The following is an 18,490-nucleotide window of genomic DNA, read 5'->3' on the forward strand; positions in this document are numbered from 1 at the left end:
CACGCGCGCGCGCGCGCGCGCGCGCTCCGGGCCACACTCACACGCCCTCCACGAGCACACTCCACCAGACTTTTGTTCCCGATGCCCCTGGCTGGTGACGGCGGATTGGCATCTTGGAAGCGATGCAAGAGCGATAAAGCTGGGGAGGATCCGCGGAAGGTTCAAGAGCATCGCTAGGTGTTGCCGCCACCAGGAAGCGGGGCTGCAGGTAAGAGCGAGCCGCGCCTGTGGCCGCGCTCGGGGCTGGGGCGGCCGGCCGAGAGCCCCGGGCTCGGGCGCGGTGCCCCCTCTCCGCTTGGCAGTGGGTCCGGACCGTAGGGCGCGCGCCGGGGAAGCTAGAGGTGTGGGCCGATGCCGGCCGGGCGGCCAGGTCTCTCTTCGCAGGGGCGGGCACGGGGGACGCAGAGAGGGGCACCCCGCAAGCCACAGAGGTTCCTAGAGCGAGCCCTTCCTTCTCCTCCCTGCTCGCTTTCTCTGAACCCCGAGAGCGTCCTGGTCGGTCCAGGGTGGAAGTCCGGTTCTAATTCTATCCCTCTTCCAGACCAATCCAGGCTGGTAACCATTTTGAACTCGAAATACGGAGTTGGGGTCGCGTTGAGGGAGGAGCAGTGGGTGGTATCAGGCCCCCTTTCTGAAATCCCCACTTTCTGTCCACTTCTGATTAGTTAATTTCCAGGCTTGGGTGCACACGGTGGGGCGTTTCAGAAAGGCGATGGATTCCGCCACCTCGAACTATCTTCATAAAGAATCATCTCGATAAGTTTCTGAGCCCCAGTTATTTAAAGGTTTGCTTAGATTCGGGGCTGGGGGGTGGGAAATGGACGCTTTCCTAATGAATGATTCTCCGGAAAGCTTTAGGAAAAGGTCCTTTCACCAACAGTATTCTGGAAAAGAACACCGTAGGGAACGAATGGGGTTTCCTTTCTTTCCGGGAGACACCTTCCAAATGTTACCACTAGTACAGTGTGTCTGCCCAGCCAGTTTTGCTGCCCTCGCCCCTGGCAGTGCGAAAGGCCCGGTGCCCACCCAGAAGTGTTTTCTTTAGGCTACCGATTTTCACCGGTCTGTGGGGAGCGTGGTATGTCTAGAAACTGCTTCGCAAAGGAAAGTTTGAGACCATCGTCCTCTTTCAAGTATCCAACAACTGCAAGGTGAGCTATCCAGCCTCCACTGGAAAGGACGAAGTGTGGGCGCTCACTGAGAGGCCTGCTCAGTATGCCACTTCCTGACCGAGCATTGAACCGTTGCCGAAGCCCTTGAAATCAGATGTGCATTTCCTACAGTGGGGAGCCTTCTGTTGGCAGAGTGTGGCTTGTGGAAGGAAAACGGAACAAAAATAGCCATCCTTTTGGGAGTGTGGAATCTCCTTTTGAATACTGGCAAAATTGTTCTTGGAACCCATGCCCCCAACAAAAAATAGTAACCTCCACTCCCCTGAACACATCTCATCTTTACTCCGATGAGTCCCCCCCCCCCCCCCCCAAGGATAGGATTCGGATTCAGAATGTAAGGAGCTTTCTTTCACTCAGGACAGGGCTGAATGAAATCAGGATTGGGCTGATGGTAATGATCTGGTTTCTGTCTTTCCCCACTAGATTGTTTTAGACATCAACATTTAGGAGGTTATCAATGAGCACTTCCAAACGGCTCTTCTAGGCATAAGTTAAGATAAATGAGTAATTAATGTATTCTGTGTAAAGTGCTAAACTGCAATAACTAACAAATATTAAAAACACTTCTGGAGTCTTAATAATAATAATAAAACCCAAAACCAGAGTATGAAGGTTATTTGTATTTACTTTCCAAGTAAATGTATTGACTTTCCAAGTTTACACATGTCTTCAGGGGCTGGTGAATCTTTTACAATTTCAAAACTGGCACCTTGCATTCTATATTTAAAAAATATTAGGCATGTTTAATTGTCCATTTTTCTCCTGTATTCTGTTCTGGATTTCACCCCGAGTCAATTGTTTGGATCTTGACCTTTTAAGAATTCAAAAATTTGAAGCCAAAGGTCATCAGAAACCACACCAGAACTCCTTTTATTTTCCATTCTGCTAATTTTAAGTATAAAGACTTGAGTTGTATTAATGATAGGTATAATATGATGAAAGCACTGTCTTTGCATACCTAATATTTAGGCATTGGGGACTCTTTCAAGAGGCAGAATATAATTTTGGATGTTGCTTGTTTTAAATTAGGCATTTTTAAAAAAGATTAAAATATTGTTTCTGTAAAACACCCTACTTTTGAGATTGAAGTATTGTTTCTTTTCTTGCCTTTGAAAAATTTAGTAGTGCAAGATATTTGAGCTTACATATTTACATATAGAGCTATGATTTATGTCTCTTAAGGAAGAACCAGGAAACCTTGAGATTAAAGCAAGCACCTGTAATCTGCAAGTTGTGCTAGAGGAGACCCTAAGGTTCCTGACTACGTGTGATTTTGAATCTGCAATGTATTAGCTACTTTAACAATGATAAATTGGAAAATGTAGGTTCATTGAGATGGCCACAGATCTGTGTCAAAATAGATACATATTGCTTAGAGAATGCATTACAGCACTTATTAACCACCAAGTTTTAAAATGTGATGACATGACTTGTAAAATGATCTGCTTTTAGACATGGCCACTTTCCTTTTAAAAAATTTACAAAGTGATGAAACATAGGTGATAGAAGATGTTATAAAAATTATTTATGTATCCTATAATTTTAGTGGTTCTGTATTCAGGATCTTTAATGTATTTTAATGATGATCCTTTGAAAATGTGCTTTTTGAATAGTCCAGGGTTCCAGGTGCATGTTAAGGCTGATTTATCACTAATTATTACTGGTTATAGATTGTTGTATACAGGTAGATAAAGATGTGCCTTCCCAGCATTTTCCAGGCATGTTTTGTCATACTCCTGAAGAAAAGGTACTGTCAGATTCTGCCCTAGTCCAACAATGGCTGCAAGCTGATGATCATTTACCTTTCTAATGCATGTCCAAACTAGGAATGTTACAAAATGTCACCAGTTATTCCTAATATATTTGAAAAGATGAAACAACCAGAGTGCAAACAGTCCGGTGCCCCTGCATTTACTTCTGCAGTATTTTATTAGGGATGCCTCATTAAGTCGCATTATTCTGCAGCTGTTTTGTTCATTGAAGATTCAAGTAAAAACAAGGAACTTTACTGTGCGATGCAGCTTTGTTTTCTTGGTTAAAAACCAGAAACTGAAGCAAAATAAGCACCCAATACAATCCCCTCTGATCTATGGCTGGCATTTACAAATGTAATTCATCAGCCTGCTATTAGTGGAGTTCCACCAAAATAAGAAAAGAAGCACATTAACATAGACTACTGCTAGATACAAAGCCAACCCAGCTGAATCAACTTCCCATCTGGCTCACATGTTTGTGTATTTCACGTGATGTATTTTTTTTATGGACCACTGGCTTTAATACCATGCATTTGCCATTGTGTTGGAAAATTCTTTGGTTAACTTTACTTTGAATGACTTGGAGCATCTTGTGGTTGCTTTAATTATCCCATTGGAAGAAAAGAGTACTTGCACAGAGCTACCGTGAGGGCTTTTTTTTTAAGAGTTTCACTCTAGATGTAGAGGACAGTGTGACACAGAGGCCTAAACATTACTTTTGGCTTCTTAGTGAGCACTAACTATTGACTTATTGGCTCCGTTCCAGAAGATGTCATTCTAATCACTCAGCCAGTGAGTGATTCAGTGCCCTTGTCACTGAAATAAAACAAGCGCTTCTTGTCTTCTTCATATCTACACCCACATTTTAAAAGAAATGGCTGGACCTATTGGAATTTTAAGAAAAACATTTAAACACCCACTCAGACATACGGTATATGTATGCTTTTAATGACACGATGTATAATACTAATATTATAAAAAAAGGGGGGGGGTAGAGTAAGAATAGCCTTATAAAATCATCTACATTAATAGTTTTCAGTGTTTGACATGATTTGACCTACAGGGCAACATGACCTCTATGATGGGTTTCATTATTTGAGCCCCTGTTCTATAAAGTCTATTTTGCTCTTCAGGTTTCCTTTTGGGGAGAGTTTTATTTATGAGGCTATAAAATGTGAAGAAGTCCATTTTACCTTATAAGAACTGATGCTTGGGGATGCGTTTATTGACACCAGGCCCAGGAATTTTGACACATTTTAAACACTGCATATATCTGTATGCAGACTTATTAAATTCACGCTTTCAGAATCAAAATAAAACCGTGCATTACATTAGGACATACTCTTCTGGGTTTACAAATGGTATTCCAAACAGTGTATTCCAAATTTATGGTAGTATATTCCTAAAAATTACTTAAAATCTCCAAACCCCACTCACTTTCAATATGTATAATACACGTATATGTTGGATTTCATCCTGTGCTGTAATGGCAAGCAAGCCAATAACTGGAAGCAATACTAATCTCAACCATTTAGGTAATTGATTGTTAGTGACACCGGAAAATATAACTTCCTGTGTGCTTGCTTGGGATCCAGATGAACAGAGAATATGTAAGCTTTAAGGAGAATATTCCATTTTGCTCACAGTGGTCTGGTATGAGCTATAGTCACAGAACCAGAGTTTATATGCTTATAGTAAGTAAAGTCCTTTTAATCACTTTCTTCAATCTCTTAAATTACTTCATAGTAGCTGTAATTGTTTTATGATTTCCCCTGAATGGCCAGTTAGCGTTAGGTACATCTCCCTTTCCCTTAGCAATAGTGCAAATGTAGCCATTTAATTAAATTTATATTTATATTGCCTCTTTTATATGGGAGATTTTGGAAACCCTTTACAGAGTGATTCAATAATGTGATAATGCTGCATTCTAGCAATTATGATTGGAGGCCGCATTTAGGATGTTGACAAAATGGGACAACCAGCCAAACAAGTCTTCCCTGCTCTTTTCTCTTTGTGCTATGCAAAGCTAGCTCCATGGGAAGCCCGCAGAGTTCAAGGTAGCTTTTGATGAATGCAAGGTTTGTTTTACTAAATATTTTAATGTTTTTTGTTGCCATGAAGGAGTCACTATAAAATTGCATATGAATGGGCAACTGTGTTGACCTTTAAAGGTTAAACAAAGATTGTCGACCTTTCAATGTACAGTGTTAATTGCTTATGGTCTCCTGTAGCAGCATTGGGAGCTTTCTGTTGAGCTTGATAATGCATGGTAATAACTTTGGTTTGCTTTGGTGGATAACACAGCTCTTTCTAAGCAAAATTATGGAACCACAGTCACCTCTATAATAGGAAGGTGTTTGGAAAGTTATGTTTGTACTTTGAAATTAAAGCTTTCAAGCCAGAATAACCTGTGTCATGAGAAGACAGACTCTTTCAAAGGTATGAACCAGAGAAATTGTTCTCTGTATGGAAATCGTGTGCCATCGTTTCATTTGTTCCCTGTTCCTTGTCTTTTTCCCCTGTAAATTCTCTACTGAAATGTCTTCTTTTCTTTTTCTAAAAGTCCTTCTTGGAGATTCTGGTGAGAATTTAAATAGTTGAGGAAGTAAATATGCTTGCTCTCGGCAGCTGTATTAAGTAAAAGGCTATCTGTGTGAGAGATGCAAGGTGTGTTATTTGTCCTTGCCTGCTGGGGGCCCTGGGGGCCTAGTGGTTATGAGTTGAGCTGGTAACCACGAGGGCAGGTTTGAAACCACCAGCCGCTCTGCAGGAGAAAGAAGAGGGTTTCTACTCCTGTGAAGAGTTACGCTCTTGTAAACCCACAGGGGCAGTTTTATCCTGTTCTGTAGAGTTGCATGAGGGAGAATTTACTCACTGGCAGAGTTTGTTTTTGCACATGCTTTTTCCTGATTTTACGAATTATATGTACATCTACATATATTTATCTTTAAGGATTGGAGAAAACAATCTGGCAACGAAAAGAGGCTTATATGGTCAGAGATTTGATCAATAAACAAATATCAACCTAGTAAAAGAACACAGAGATATTATTAAAATAATACTTTGAAAGGACAGCCTCAAACGTGGTCTAATCAAGCAATAGAGAATTATTCACTGATAGTATCTTTGTGACTGCTTAGAGCAGGGGTTCTCAATCTGTGGGTCACGGCCCTCTTGGGGGTACCAACAAAAATAATTTCATGGTTGGGGGTTCACCACAACATGAGGAACTGTATGAAAGGGTCATGACATTAGGCATTAGGAAGGTTGAGAACCACTGGCTTAGAGGCTCACGTTAGATCTTCTGAAGCAAGCAACATAAACACTTACATATTTATCTGCATTAGCTTATAAAATATTCCAGCTACACAGTCACGGCCCAGTGCTGTTTCACTTATGGTGAATAAACGTATGGTGAATAAACCTGATTATCATTATCATTTTTTTCTTAGTGGCTTTACCTGGTTAAAGACATATGGCAAATGATATATCTCAAATTTCATGGTGCTGGAAAGTTCAGAAGGAGCCCTGGTGGTACAGTGGTTGCTCATTGGGCTGCTCCCTGCAGGGTCAGCAGTTGGAAACCACTAGCCGTTCTATGGAGAAAGAGGGGACTCTCCACTCCCCCAAAGAGTTACAGTCTAGGAAACTCACATGCGGTTCTGCCCTGCCCTGTAGAGTCCCTCTGAGTCTGCATCGACCCAATGGCAGTGAGGTTTGGCTCTTTTTAGTTTGAAGAGTTCAGAGAAGCCGTTCTTCAAAATGGCCATAGTGACCTGGTTCTATTTTTGTTTGAATTACCTTTGGAAAGTTGAGTTGAACTGAGTGAAAGAGCTCTAACTACAGTTTTTCTGTTTTCTGGCACCGAGGAGGAAGGAGGTAGGTAATTCGCATCTCAGGCACCCCCAGGATCAAGGGGAGAGCGAAGAGCCTTGGAATCTTGTACTTAGGAAATCAATGGCCCTATTGTAGGCTGCCTTAAGTTCAAGAAATACTTTTAACTTGTTTTAACCTTATTTCTCGAAATATGGCAGTAGTGCCCTGCTAAGATATGAATTTAGCACTATCGTGAACCCTTTCTGATGGTTAATGTGTTCATAGACACATGTGCAAAATTGGGTCAACATTTAGACTTTACTATTTGAAGGCGCCTCACACCATTTGTTGAGTGGTTAAATTCATTAGCTTGCTATTTCAGTGAGCAGATGGATTTTGAAACTGTCTACTATAAAACCACCATGGTGTAGTGGTGAGAGCTCTGGAGGTGCTTTTGTAGCCCTACAATAAATAAATATGTAACCGCAAGACTGTCACTTTAAGTCTCCCCGTGCCTCAGTTGCTCAGCAATGTACTTCATCAGTAGGGTTTTCGGGACACAGTTAAAAGTGTATTTTTAAATGTGTTCAGAACTACTAAGGATCATGGCATAGGAAGTAACATAGTATTGTATGACATGGCATGCTTTCTTAAAGAGTTTACATTTTAGTTAGGGAACACAAGAAGCATTTAATCCATAGCCCCTGGCATATCAGTACATGCCCAATGCCATGTTTTATGCAAACTGTGTGCCTGTTTGCCATGAGGAAAATACCTGGCCTACTGTCTTGGGGTAGTGAGGGGTGGGGAGCAAGGTTGACAAACTCATAGAAGGTATGAGTTATTTGCATAAAATATAATACTTGCTTTCAATAAATAAGTGACCCTAAAAAGTTGCTCATCTATATAAGAGCAGGGTGATTATAGTGTTGTTAACACTTATTATGGTTATGATTAAGGACTTTATAGACATGGAGACATTTGCTTGCTTCGTCTACTTGATGTTGGTTTGCTGTAAAAGCAATTGCAATAGGCCATAGATCTCAGTACTGGACTGGCTATAGCTTCTTAGGGCATCTGTGTTCATTCTAGTCATGGTTTTCATAGGCACTGAGATAGGATGGCTTGGTTCCATCAACTCAAATAGAATTAGGCAAATGAATAATACCTCTTGCTAATAAACACATTCAATCATAATCTAATATGAACTTTAAGAATATTTTCAGTTATTTGGCATTTATTGATGGAATATTCCTGGTTCGTGGGGTATTTTAACAGACAAAGCCACTTGCCCTGATGGTATTTACTATTTCAAGAGGAATGGTTTAGCAATGTATCTGCCTTTGCTAATAATTCTTATTTATAAGCACAATTCTGAAAAGAAATGATTAAAATGGATATTAAAATCAGAGGTATTTCATTCATGTCTGAGTTAGGACATAGTTCATAGGAAAATAGTGTGAAGGTATATATTTAAGTTGATAGTTCCTGGGGAGTGCAAAGGGTTAGGCACTTGACTACTAGCAGCAAAGGTTGTTCAAATGCAGCCAGAAAGACAGCCGGTGTCCAACTCTCAGCCCTCTCGTGGTTTTTCCTCCTTGTACTGAGCAGCTTAAACCTCACCACTGACTCTGGACACTCTTCTTAAAGGCTCTTTGACCTGTAAGCATATTGCTTAGTTACCTTTCTGCCATCTCTAGCCAAACTCTTCCTCAAAGCATAAATCCGAAAAGTGTTTTTCACATATTAATGCAAGCCTGTTTACTTCATATGGTTTGAGAAAATCATCTAATTTGTTTCATAACCAGAGGATTATGCTACATATAGATTTATAGGAACACACAGGGTCAATTTTAGCTTCTCAAATGAGATGGAATGAACTCCACGACAATGAGCGAGTTTTGAGTTTAACTCACGTTCAGAATTTCAACCATAGTTGTTTCCTCTTCGGCTGAGTTGGATGTCTATGTTTTGGTCGCAGCATTTACATTTCTGTCCTATTTGACTAGCCACTTGGAGAAAGGGGAAATTTTTCTTGTGTGTTAATTGGGCTACAACTTCCAAATGAGTATTCCTTCATTTTCTCTTTTGCCCTATTAATCCTATATAACTTTCCAAACGCAGTTGCTTATGGATTAAAGACATTAACACCTGATGATTTAAAGTTTGAATTTAAAAGGTTTATATATTACTAACTCCCACCACCCTCCCAAACTGTATTTGCTAATGTCAGCAGGTGTTATGGCTCAGGTGATTCTGTCTGTGTGACTCTATTCTACGGCTGTTAGGACCGTTTTCTCATGTCACAAGTTCAGCTCACTGGGTAGAAATATTTTTCATCAGTTTTATTAATGTCCTGGAAGATCTCATGTTTCCTTCTGGTGGTATGTTAATTATAAACTGCGATTAGATTTAGACATGTCAGTCTGAGGGAGCAAAGCAATTTGTTTTGTTGCAAGTTGTATGATTAATATAGTTTGCAATAGTCATGCTATTAAATCTTACTTGATTCCTTTGAAAAAAAGTGCTTAGAAGTTTTTACAAAGCAGGATAGTTTTGAATTTAGGTGAATAAGGAGTTTCTGGTGGTACAGTCTGTTAAGGGCTAACTGAAGGGTTGCTGGTTCAAACCCACAGAGAGATATCTTGAAAAAAAGAAAAGGCCCAGTGACCTGTTTTGTTAAGGTTACAGCTTTGAAGACTGTCGACATTGTGTACGTGGGACATTGTGTACGTGGGTTGCCAGGAGTCAGAATCCACTTGTTGGCATCTGGTGTAGCTGAGTAATGATATGAATTCATTTAACCGAGTCTTTTAGACTGTAAGCTTTATGAGGTAAAACCATTTAAATCTTATTGTAATGAATACCCAGTGTTTAGCATAATGTCTGGCACATAATCAGTACTTAATTAATTTAATAGGAAGGAAATCAATAGGTATTGATAGAATGCATTTTTATACTGTTTCTTCCTTGTGTGAGGATACTTTTCCCCCCAAAGATTGTCATTTACGCTACTGAATGGTGTGAGAGAGAAAGAAAGATGCAGGGAGGGGGAAGGCCATTTATTCTGACTAACTCTTTTCCTCTCTAACCTATATGTATTTCAGTGTTAAAAAACATATTTTAGGCAAAAACATCAAGGATAAGAATAAAATAAGCATGCTGACCAATATTTTCATTCTTCTCATAATTAATTGTAACCTAGAAGTATGGAGACTACATATGTTTGTGATTCTACTGTTGTACAAATTAAATAATAGTTGTCAGCATCAAATTTAAGTGTTGTTAATCACATATGGAATATATTTTGATTGCACTTGTCAGTAACTTGACTCATCATTCATTAGGGAATTTAAAGCCATTTATTCTTATCTGCATAATTACCATTTTCATAATTTATCATGAGTCGGATTTGTTCTTCTTAGCTTCAGGATTACTATTGACTATAATGCCACTGCTCTTTGCTTCAATGGTATTAAACATTATTGGTATTCTAATTTTAAATGCTTTTAGTACAGATAGTATGTATACAAATATTTATTGATTTTATTTTAGTCCTTCTGGATTAAGTAAGGCTTTTAAATGCTTGCCTCTATAGAAGGGTTTTCTAAATTAAAACTGACTATATTTGTTTATTACTATCCTTATACATTAAAAAACAAAAAAGAAATTTACTCACTAGATTACAAAAACTTCAGGTTGAATTTTACTTTTGCCTTTATTTTTCAAGGGATATATTATAATGGTATGTGTTAGTATCCTTAAAAATTTAAATGGAGTCCTCGAGTATTGCGGTTAATGTACACAGCTGCTAACTAATGGTTAGAGGCTTGAGCCCACCAAGAGACTCCAAAGCAGAAAGATTGGGAGATTTACTTCTAAAAAAATAAGTCACTGGAAATCATATGGAGGTGTAACAGGCATCAGAAGACCCCCAAAAACAAAAAAAGCAACAAAAAAAAATTGCTGAGAACGCGAGGGGTCAGAGTAGAGACCCCAAACCCAAACCCCAAACCTCAAAACTGTAGACAATAGGACATCCGCCTTACAGAAGGGTCACAAGGAAGGGATGAGCCCAACCAGGGTACAGTACAGCACAGATCAAACACACAATATTCCTCTGGTTTTTTGAGACTTCCTCACCCCGAGTCCTACCTTTCAGTTCTGGCTAGATCGGAGCATGTACACTGGCACAGATAAGTGCTCACGACACATGAACCCAGGTCAGATAAACCCCCCAGGAACAGAAATGGGAGTAGTGATACCAGTAGGGTAGAAGGAAAGTGGGGTGAGAATGGGAGAAAGGGGGAACCAATTGCAATGATCAATGCATAATCACTCTCCAACTCCCAGGGGGATGAACAACAGAAATGTGGGTGAAGGAGACAGTGGTCAGTGTAAGATAGGAAAATAATAATAATTTATAATTTATCAAGGGTTCACGAGGGTGGGAGGGTGGGAGAAGGAGGGACAAAAAGAGAAGTTGATACCAAATAGAAAGTAAATAGAAAGTAAGAGGTCAAATAGAAAGTAAATGTTTTGAAAAGGATGATGGCAACATATGTACAAATATGCTTGATACATTTGATGGATGGATCGTTAGAAGAGCTGTAAAAGCCCAAGAAAATGATCTTAAAAACAAAAGAAAATTCAACAGAACAGTAATTCTACTCTGACACACTCACTGACAACTGGTTCATACGTTTAAAAAAATGCAAAACTCTTGATTATTATCTTTAATCTTTGAAACATCATACATTTTTAGGATTTTAAAAATAATTCCAGTGATAGGCTTTCCATGGAAAGGTCTTGTTTTTTCTTTGTATTGTACCAACACTCAAATGAGTATAATTCACTTTTAAGCTTATTGAGGTAAGCTTATTAAAAGGATAGTTAGTCTTGTACCTAAACTCTACCCCAAATATGAAACTAATTAAAAATTTTAGTTACTATATAGTGCTGAAAGGTTTTTAAAATCAATAAATGGATCTTAAATCAAGCTTATTGTATTGTGGCATAGTGGTTACGAGTTGGGTTGCTAATTGCAAGGCCAGCAGTTCGAAATCAGTCACTCTGTGGGAGAAAGACAGGGTGTTCTACTCCGCTAAAGAGTTAGAGTCTAGGAATACACAGGGCAGCTTTCCCTGTCCCAGAGGGCCACAATGCGGTGACTTTGACTCGGCAGTGAGTTTGGAATTTTGGTCCTGTACGCTGGTGAATTGTATCTCCTATTAGAGTCCATGCTCACTCCTAGAAAGATTGGGTGACTTAAGATCTTTTCTAAGCAGCTGATTATATCCAGCCTTTAAAGGTGGACTTCAGGGTTAGTAGCTAATATTTCATTTCACACTTTGTGGAATCTGCTTCACAGTTCACTGGGCAGAAGGTATGGAGACTAGAAAGAATGGAGAAAAAGACGCAAGCTGAATACTGGCAGCCAAGGATCAAGGAGGTGGCAAGATTAACATCATGTAGGGTGTGATGGAGGAAGAAGTAATAGGTAGTGGGCCAGATGGAGTGGAAGTGAGAATATAGAATTTAGAAATCAAGTCTGTTCTAGCTAGCATTTTTTTTACAGTTTTATTGACATATAATTCACATACCATACAATTCAATGGTTAAAATATATTAAAAAGAGTTATGCAAACTCACCAAAATTAATTTTAGGAAAATTTCCTCATTCTTGTATCCATTATTATTAGTTCCCTAGTTTCCCCCCCAAATTCCCTGCCATAGCTCTAAGGCACTAGTAATCAAGTTACTGTCTGTATTTACCTATCCTGAATTTCACATAAAGACAATCTTACAGAAAAGACCTCAGCCATAACCAAATTAAAAGAGAGAGAGAGAGAGAGAAATCCAATCCAAAAGAAAGCAGAAAACAATAAAAACTAGAACCAGTTAAAATTGGATCAGAGGGGAAAACAAAAGGTAAGATGTTAAATTGTAACTTTACTTGTATCTACAACAATCCACTTTCCAATGCACTCGAAGATCACCACTATTCATGTCCATGGTCTGTGGACTGAGGGAATTTAATGGAAGCACAATCCATGTGTTGTTGTTAGGTGTCATCTCATCCAGTTGGTTCTGATCCATATCAACCCTGCCCGGTCCTGTGCCGTTCTTACAATTGTTCCTGTACTTGAGCCCAATGTTGTAGACACTGTGTCCATCCATCTTGTTGAGAACTTTCCTCTTTTTGCTGTCCCTCTGCTTTACCATCCAAGATGTCCTTCTCTGGTGACTGGTCTCCCCTGACGTGTCCAATGTACACAAGACCAAGTCTCACCATCCTTGCCTCTAAGGAGAGCTCTGACTGTTCTTCTTCTAAGACAGATTTGCTTGTCCATGATACTTTCAATATTTGTCGTCAGCACTACAATTCAAATGCATCGATTTTTTGCTGGTCTTCCTTATTCAATGTCAACTTTCACACATGCATATGAGACAATTGAAAATACTATGGCTTGGGTCAGATGCATCTTAACCCTAAAAGTAACATCCTTGATTTTCAACACTCTATTAAGAGTCTTGTGCAGCAGATTTGCCTAATGCAGCACATCGTTTGCTGTCTTGACTGCTGTTTCCATGAGCATTGATTGTGGATCCAAGCAAGACAAAATCCTTGACAACTTTAAACTTTTCTCCATTCATCATGATGTTACCTATTGGTCCAGTTGTGAGGATTTTAGTCTTCTTTAGAGTAATAGTAATACATACTGCATGCTGCAATCCTTAATCGTCATCAACAAGTGCTTCAAGACCTCCTCACTTTCAGCAAGCAAAGTTGTATCATCTGCATATTACAGATTGCTAATAAGCCTTCTTCCAATCTTGATGCTGTATTCTTTCTCATGAACCACAACCTCCTCTAACTTGAGAACTACATGGGTGCTTGATTACATCTATTGATAGCTCTGACCAGGAAAACAATAGTAGAAGTACTCAGAATGGGTGAAAAATTTATAACAAAATTCAAGTTCATAAAAAAGACCAGACTTAGTGGTCTGATTGAGACTGGATGAACCCTGAGACTCTTGCCCTAAGCCAGCCCTCTAACGTGGGATCGAATCCACTTTTAGAGGCTACTTGTCAACCAAATCAAAGTGTGGCTTATGGAATAGACAATAATACTTGGGAGTGATGTGTTCCATAGAACAAACAACTGTATGAGACCCAAAGGGCAGCATTTGCTCAAAAACAAAGATGGGAAGGCAGGCTGGGTGCTTGGAGACTAGACAAAAGGGGAACCCAGAGTGGAAATGAGGACAGCATTGACACACTGCAGGGATTAAAGTCAATGGCATATGAATTATTGAATGGAAAATGAATTTTATTTTTAAGCTTTCACCTAAAGCATGTAAAAATGTTAAAAGTAAAAGTAGATTCCCTATGTCCTAAGCTCCTGCACTGTTCAGCAGCACATGGCGGCATCCTGGCTGTGTCGCATCGCACTAGTGGGCTATGAGGACAAAGATACCAACTCAGATACTGTATTCAGTCTGCTGGCCATGCGATGAGCAATAAAACCTGTAGCCTCTGACCCAAGAATCTCAAGCATCCTTGCAGTGTTTGTGGAATGTGGTTGGCATACCTGTGAGCTTATTAATAGGGTAAACTCTTAGACCATTCAACATTATTAACAGTACAATATCTCTGCCACATGAAAGGAAACCTCTTTTCTTTGCATAGTCCATTTATGTCCATGTTAGTAACCTTCCTAAGTAAAATTTGAATACAAATGAATGATCTTTCATACTTCTGCCAAGCTTTCATTACTCCCCACTGTGGTCTCTTTTGAGTCTCTTCTTCTTCTGGTATTTTGAATGATTCTTTTGGTTGCACTAGAGTAGATAGACTACATGTGGTGGGGCTCGGTGCATAAGAAGTAAGGGGGCCAATGAGAAAGCTCTTACAATCGTGCTGGTGAAAACTGGCAAGTGGTTGATGAAAAGAGGTGATGGGCAGACACAAATGGATTACGTAAAGGTAGGAGTTAGAATCAACTGGTCTTGACTGAATGTGTGGAGGTAGGAGAGAAAAGAGTTAAAGATGATTCTGACACAGGTGGTGTTTATACAGTGTGGTCACAGAAGGTAGTCAGATGAAGAAAATGGTATGATAATGGGATAACTAAGAGTACATCTAATTATGTTCTGATAAATTAGGGTCTGAATTTGAGAGTTACCAGTATGCAGGTACAACTGAAAACCTTTTAATGGATGAAATCTCCTGGGAACAGTATTGAAAAACACCAGGTGAGAATATCAGCACAAGTCAGCATGGTCCCTTTCACTCACGCTATTGCTTTCTTTCTGAGTTCTTGGAAGGCTGCTTCAACTTGTCCTTAGGGACCGCGGAGTTCACTTTTCCTGCAATAATTTGTTGCTTAGAGAAACTCTAATTACTTGAGCAAATAATTAGAGAAGCTGGATTATCTGAATAAGAATGCAGCACCATGATTGGAGGAAGGCATATTAACAACCTGCGATATGCAGATGACACAAGCTTGCTGGCTGACTGTGAGCAGAACTTGAAGCACACGGTGCTAAACATCAAGGACTGCAGTATGGATTACAACTCAATGTAAAGATGACCAGAATCTTCACAACTAGACTAAGTGGGTAGCATCATGATAAATGGAGAAAAGATTGAACTTGTCAAGGATTTTTTCTTGCTTGGATCCACAATCAGTGCTCATGGAAGCAGCAGGCAAGAGATCAAACATGTATTGCATCGCATAAATCTGCCCCACAAGACCTCTTTAAAATGTGGAAAAGATGTTCCTTTGAGGACCAAGGGGTGCCTGACCTAAGCCATGGTATTTTTAATTGCCTCATTATGTGTGTGAAAGTTAGACATTGAATCAGGAAAACTTAAGAATCAATGTGTTTACATTCTGGTGCTGGCAAAGCCTACTGAAAGGATAGTGCACAATCAAAAGAGCAAACAAATCTGAAGGAGTACAGCCAGAGAGGCAAGGCTGGAAAGACATGTTATCAGGAGAGACCAGTCCCTGGAGAAGGACATCATGCGCGGTAAAGTAGAGGGGCAGTGAATAAGAGGGAGGCACTCGAGAAGACAGATTGACAGTGGCTACAACAGTAGGCTCAAACCTAAGAACACTTGTGAGGATGGTACAAGATGAGGCAGTGTTGCCTTCTGTTGTGTGTAGGGTTGCCACGCGTCAGAACAGACACCTGACAACAACAACAAGAGAAGCTGATAGTTGCACCAAGAGAAAGCCATGGAGGAAAGTGGGGAGCATGCTCAAAGTTTCTTATTTTCATTTTGTTTTCTGCTCTAGTCTTGGATGTCATTTTGTCTGCAAGAATGTCCTGGGCAGGAGGAATGTGAGGGGACGAAGACTTTTCTAGTGTGGTCTTTGCTTCCATAGAGAAATATTTTAAAACTCTAAAACTTGAGCCTTTACAATGTACTACGCCCTTTATCAGTATTTCTACAGGGAGGTACAATTGTTATCTCTAATTTATTAATAAGTGGCTTTGCCAAGGCTACTCAGCTTGTAAGAAGTGGAGATAAGTCTTGAGTCAAATACATTGTCTCCAGAGATGAGATTATGACAATACAACCCTGCATCTCAATCATACGCATTGAAAATGAAGACTTATTGGGCTTAACAGTGCTGGCTAGAGACTTGTCTTGGTTCAGATTAATTATCTCTGGATATTCTAAGTAGGTCCTATTTCTTCAAGTTTAGAATTGTATTGTTAAAAAACACTATAATAACCACAGCATTCTTTGCTTGTGTCTCAGATTTCCCACAAATTGCTTTCTCTGACTTTTCTATTCCATTTCATGAAATGGTTTAAGTAATGAGGTAAAGAAACAGCATTTGAGAAAATTTGAAGAAAAAAAACACACACCAAAAACTCATATCATATAATCAAATATTTATTTGAATTGGGGGGAAGTCTCATTTTCTAAACAAATGTGTGTTAAAGTGTGTCTTTTTTTCAAATTTAAGTTCAAGCTGACATGTGCTATTACATTTATCTGGCAAAAAATCTCTCTTGGACATCTTGCTGTTTAAGCCAGTGATTCTCAACTTGTGGGTTGCGACCCCTTGGGGTGTGTGTGTGTGTGTCAAATGACCCTTTCACAGGGGTCGCCTAATACATCCTGCATATCAGATATTTACATTACAATTCATAACAGTAGCAAAATTACAGTTATGAAGTAACAACAAACATAATTTTATGGTTGGGGGTGTCACCACAACAGCAGGAACTGTATGAAAGGGTCGCGGCATGAGGCAGGTTGAGAACTTTAAGCAATGTGTTTCTTGAGGGTGGGGTGGGAACAGCCTAGACAGGAGTCCTGGTTGCAGAATTCACTTGCATTTGTAGACCATCAATATGAGACTAATTGGATGCTAACTGCTTGGTGAGTATTGAACAATGCAATCCTCTAATTTTCTGATTAATGACAAAGCCTCATGAAAACATAAATTATATTGAAAGAATGCAGACAATTCCTTTACTGAATAAATCTTTAGCAAATTTTAAATTAATATTATTTGTAACAAGTGACAGAGTAGAAAACAGAAGATATGTCTATAAATGGATTTTTTTCCATTATGATAATGCAGGCAGCAGACATTCTATCGTAATATGAATAATAGGTTCTCTTTCTTGAAGATTATGGATGTTTTTAATATGACAACATCAAAGGAGACATATTATAGCTATGTTGTATTTCTTTTGACTATATACTTAGAACTGAATTTCAGAAAAAGGAGGGCATATATTGCATAAACAGTAGCAGGCAAGTTTCTTTGTAATTTTATAATACACTTACATTTATACATATATTTATATAATATGCTACCAGTTTACTTGATTCTCTTTCTTAGTCTGAATCAGAATTGTTACTTCAAAATACAATAGTAATTGCTAATAATTATCAATAAGTTAAGTAGCCCTACAGCTTGTCCTGTAACATTCTGAATGCCAGCAAAACTTCCCAGCTGGTGATGAGAGAAACCCCTCTTAAGGAAGATACAATTCAAAATCATAGCAAAAACAGTGTAATTTCTTTTGAAGAGGCACTTTGTTCAAGGTGGTAGGACACTTTGATTTCGAATGAGTAGGGATATGGCAAAGTGAAAATATGGCACAAAAGGAGCTTATTGTATATATATATATTGATGAAAGTATATAACTAGGGCATTTCAAATATATATAAATATATATATATATTCTCATGTTATCATTTTCTATGACAACATTTCTAGAAGCTCTGGTGGCATTATGGTTATGCATTGCACCGCTAACCACAAGCTCAGCTGTGAGAAACCACTCACTGCTCTGCAGGAGACACAGGAGGCTTTCTCCCCCTGTATCGAGTTGCAGTCTCTGAAACCCCTAGGAGGCAGTCTACCCTGTGCTATAGGGTTGCTGTGAGCTGACACGGATTAATTGGCCTTGCGTTTGGTGTTTTGGATTACAACATCTATACACCCCCTCTCCACAATCTGATTCCAGGTTTTAAATCAAGAAGAGATCTTATATAGTGAATAGGATAGGTTGAGGCTCACTATATAAATGAGGTCCTGAGATCTATAAAAATAGCCAGCATTGATAAAGGGCACAGAAATAGTGGCTGACTTGGATCTAAAACCCAAATTTCCTAATTTCCCAGGGGTTTGTCTTTACTACATGTGATCTTCGTTAGTTTTTCATAGAAGCAAAGTTTCTGGGAGTTTTTTAATTAAAAAAAAAA

General features: G+C 39.2%; 1 protein-coding gene across 3 annotated transcripts in view; it reads left to right on the forward strand.

Moving 5' to 3' along the window:
- The first annotated feature begins 8 nt into the window (after positions 1 to 8).
- The window catches only part of TAFA2 (TAFA chemokine like family member 2), a 558,734-nt gene continuing 540,252 nt past the window's right edge, over positions 9 to 18,490 (forward strand). For all 3 annotated transcript variants that reach the window (XR_006680164.1, XR_006680165.1, XM_004700491.2), the window contains exon 1: positions 9 to 208. The gene's annotated coding sequence lies outside the window, so the exon portion shown is untranslated. The remainder of the gene's footprint in view (positions 209 to 18,490) is intronic.

The sequence above is a fragment of the Echinops telfairi genome, unplaced genomic scaffold, assembly GCF_000313985.2.
Source record: "Echinops telfairi isolate 266 unplaced genomic scaffold, ASM31398v2 ScPeMD7_2;HRSCAF=8, whole genome shotgun sequence".
In the NCBI taxonomy this organism is placed as follows: Eukaryota; Metazoa; Chordata; class Mammalia; order Afrosoricida; family Tenrecidae; genus Echinops; species Echinops telfairi.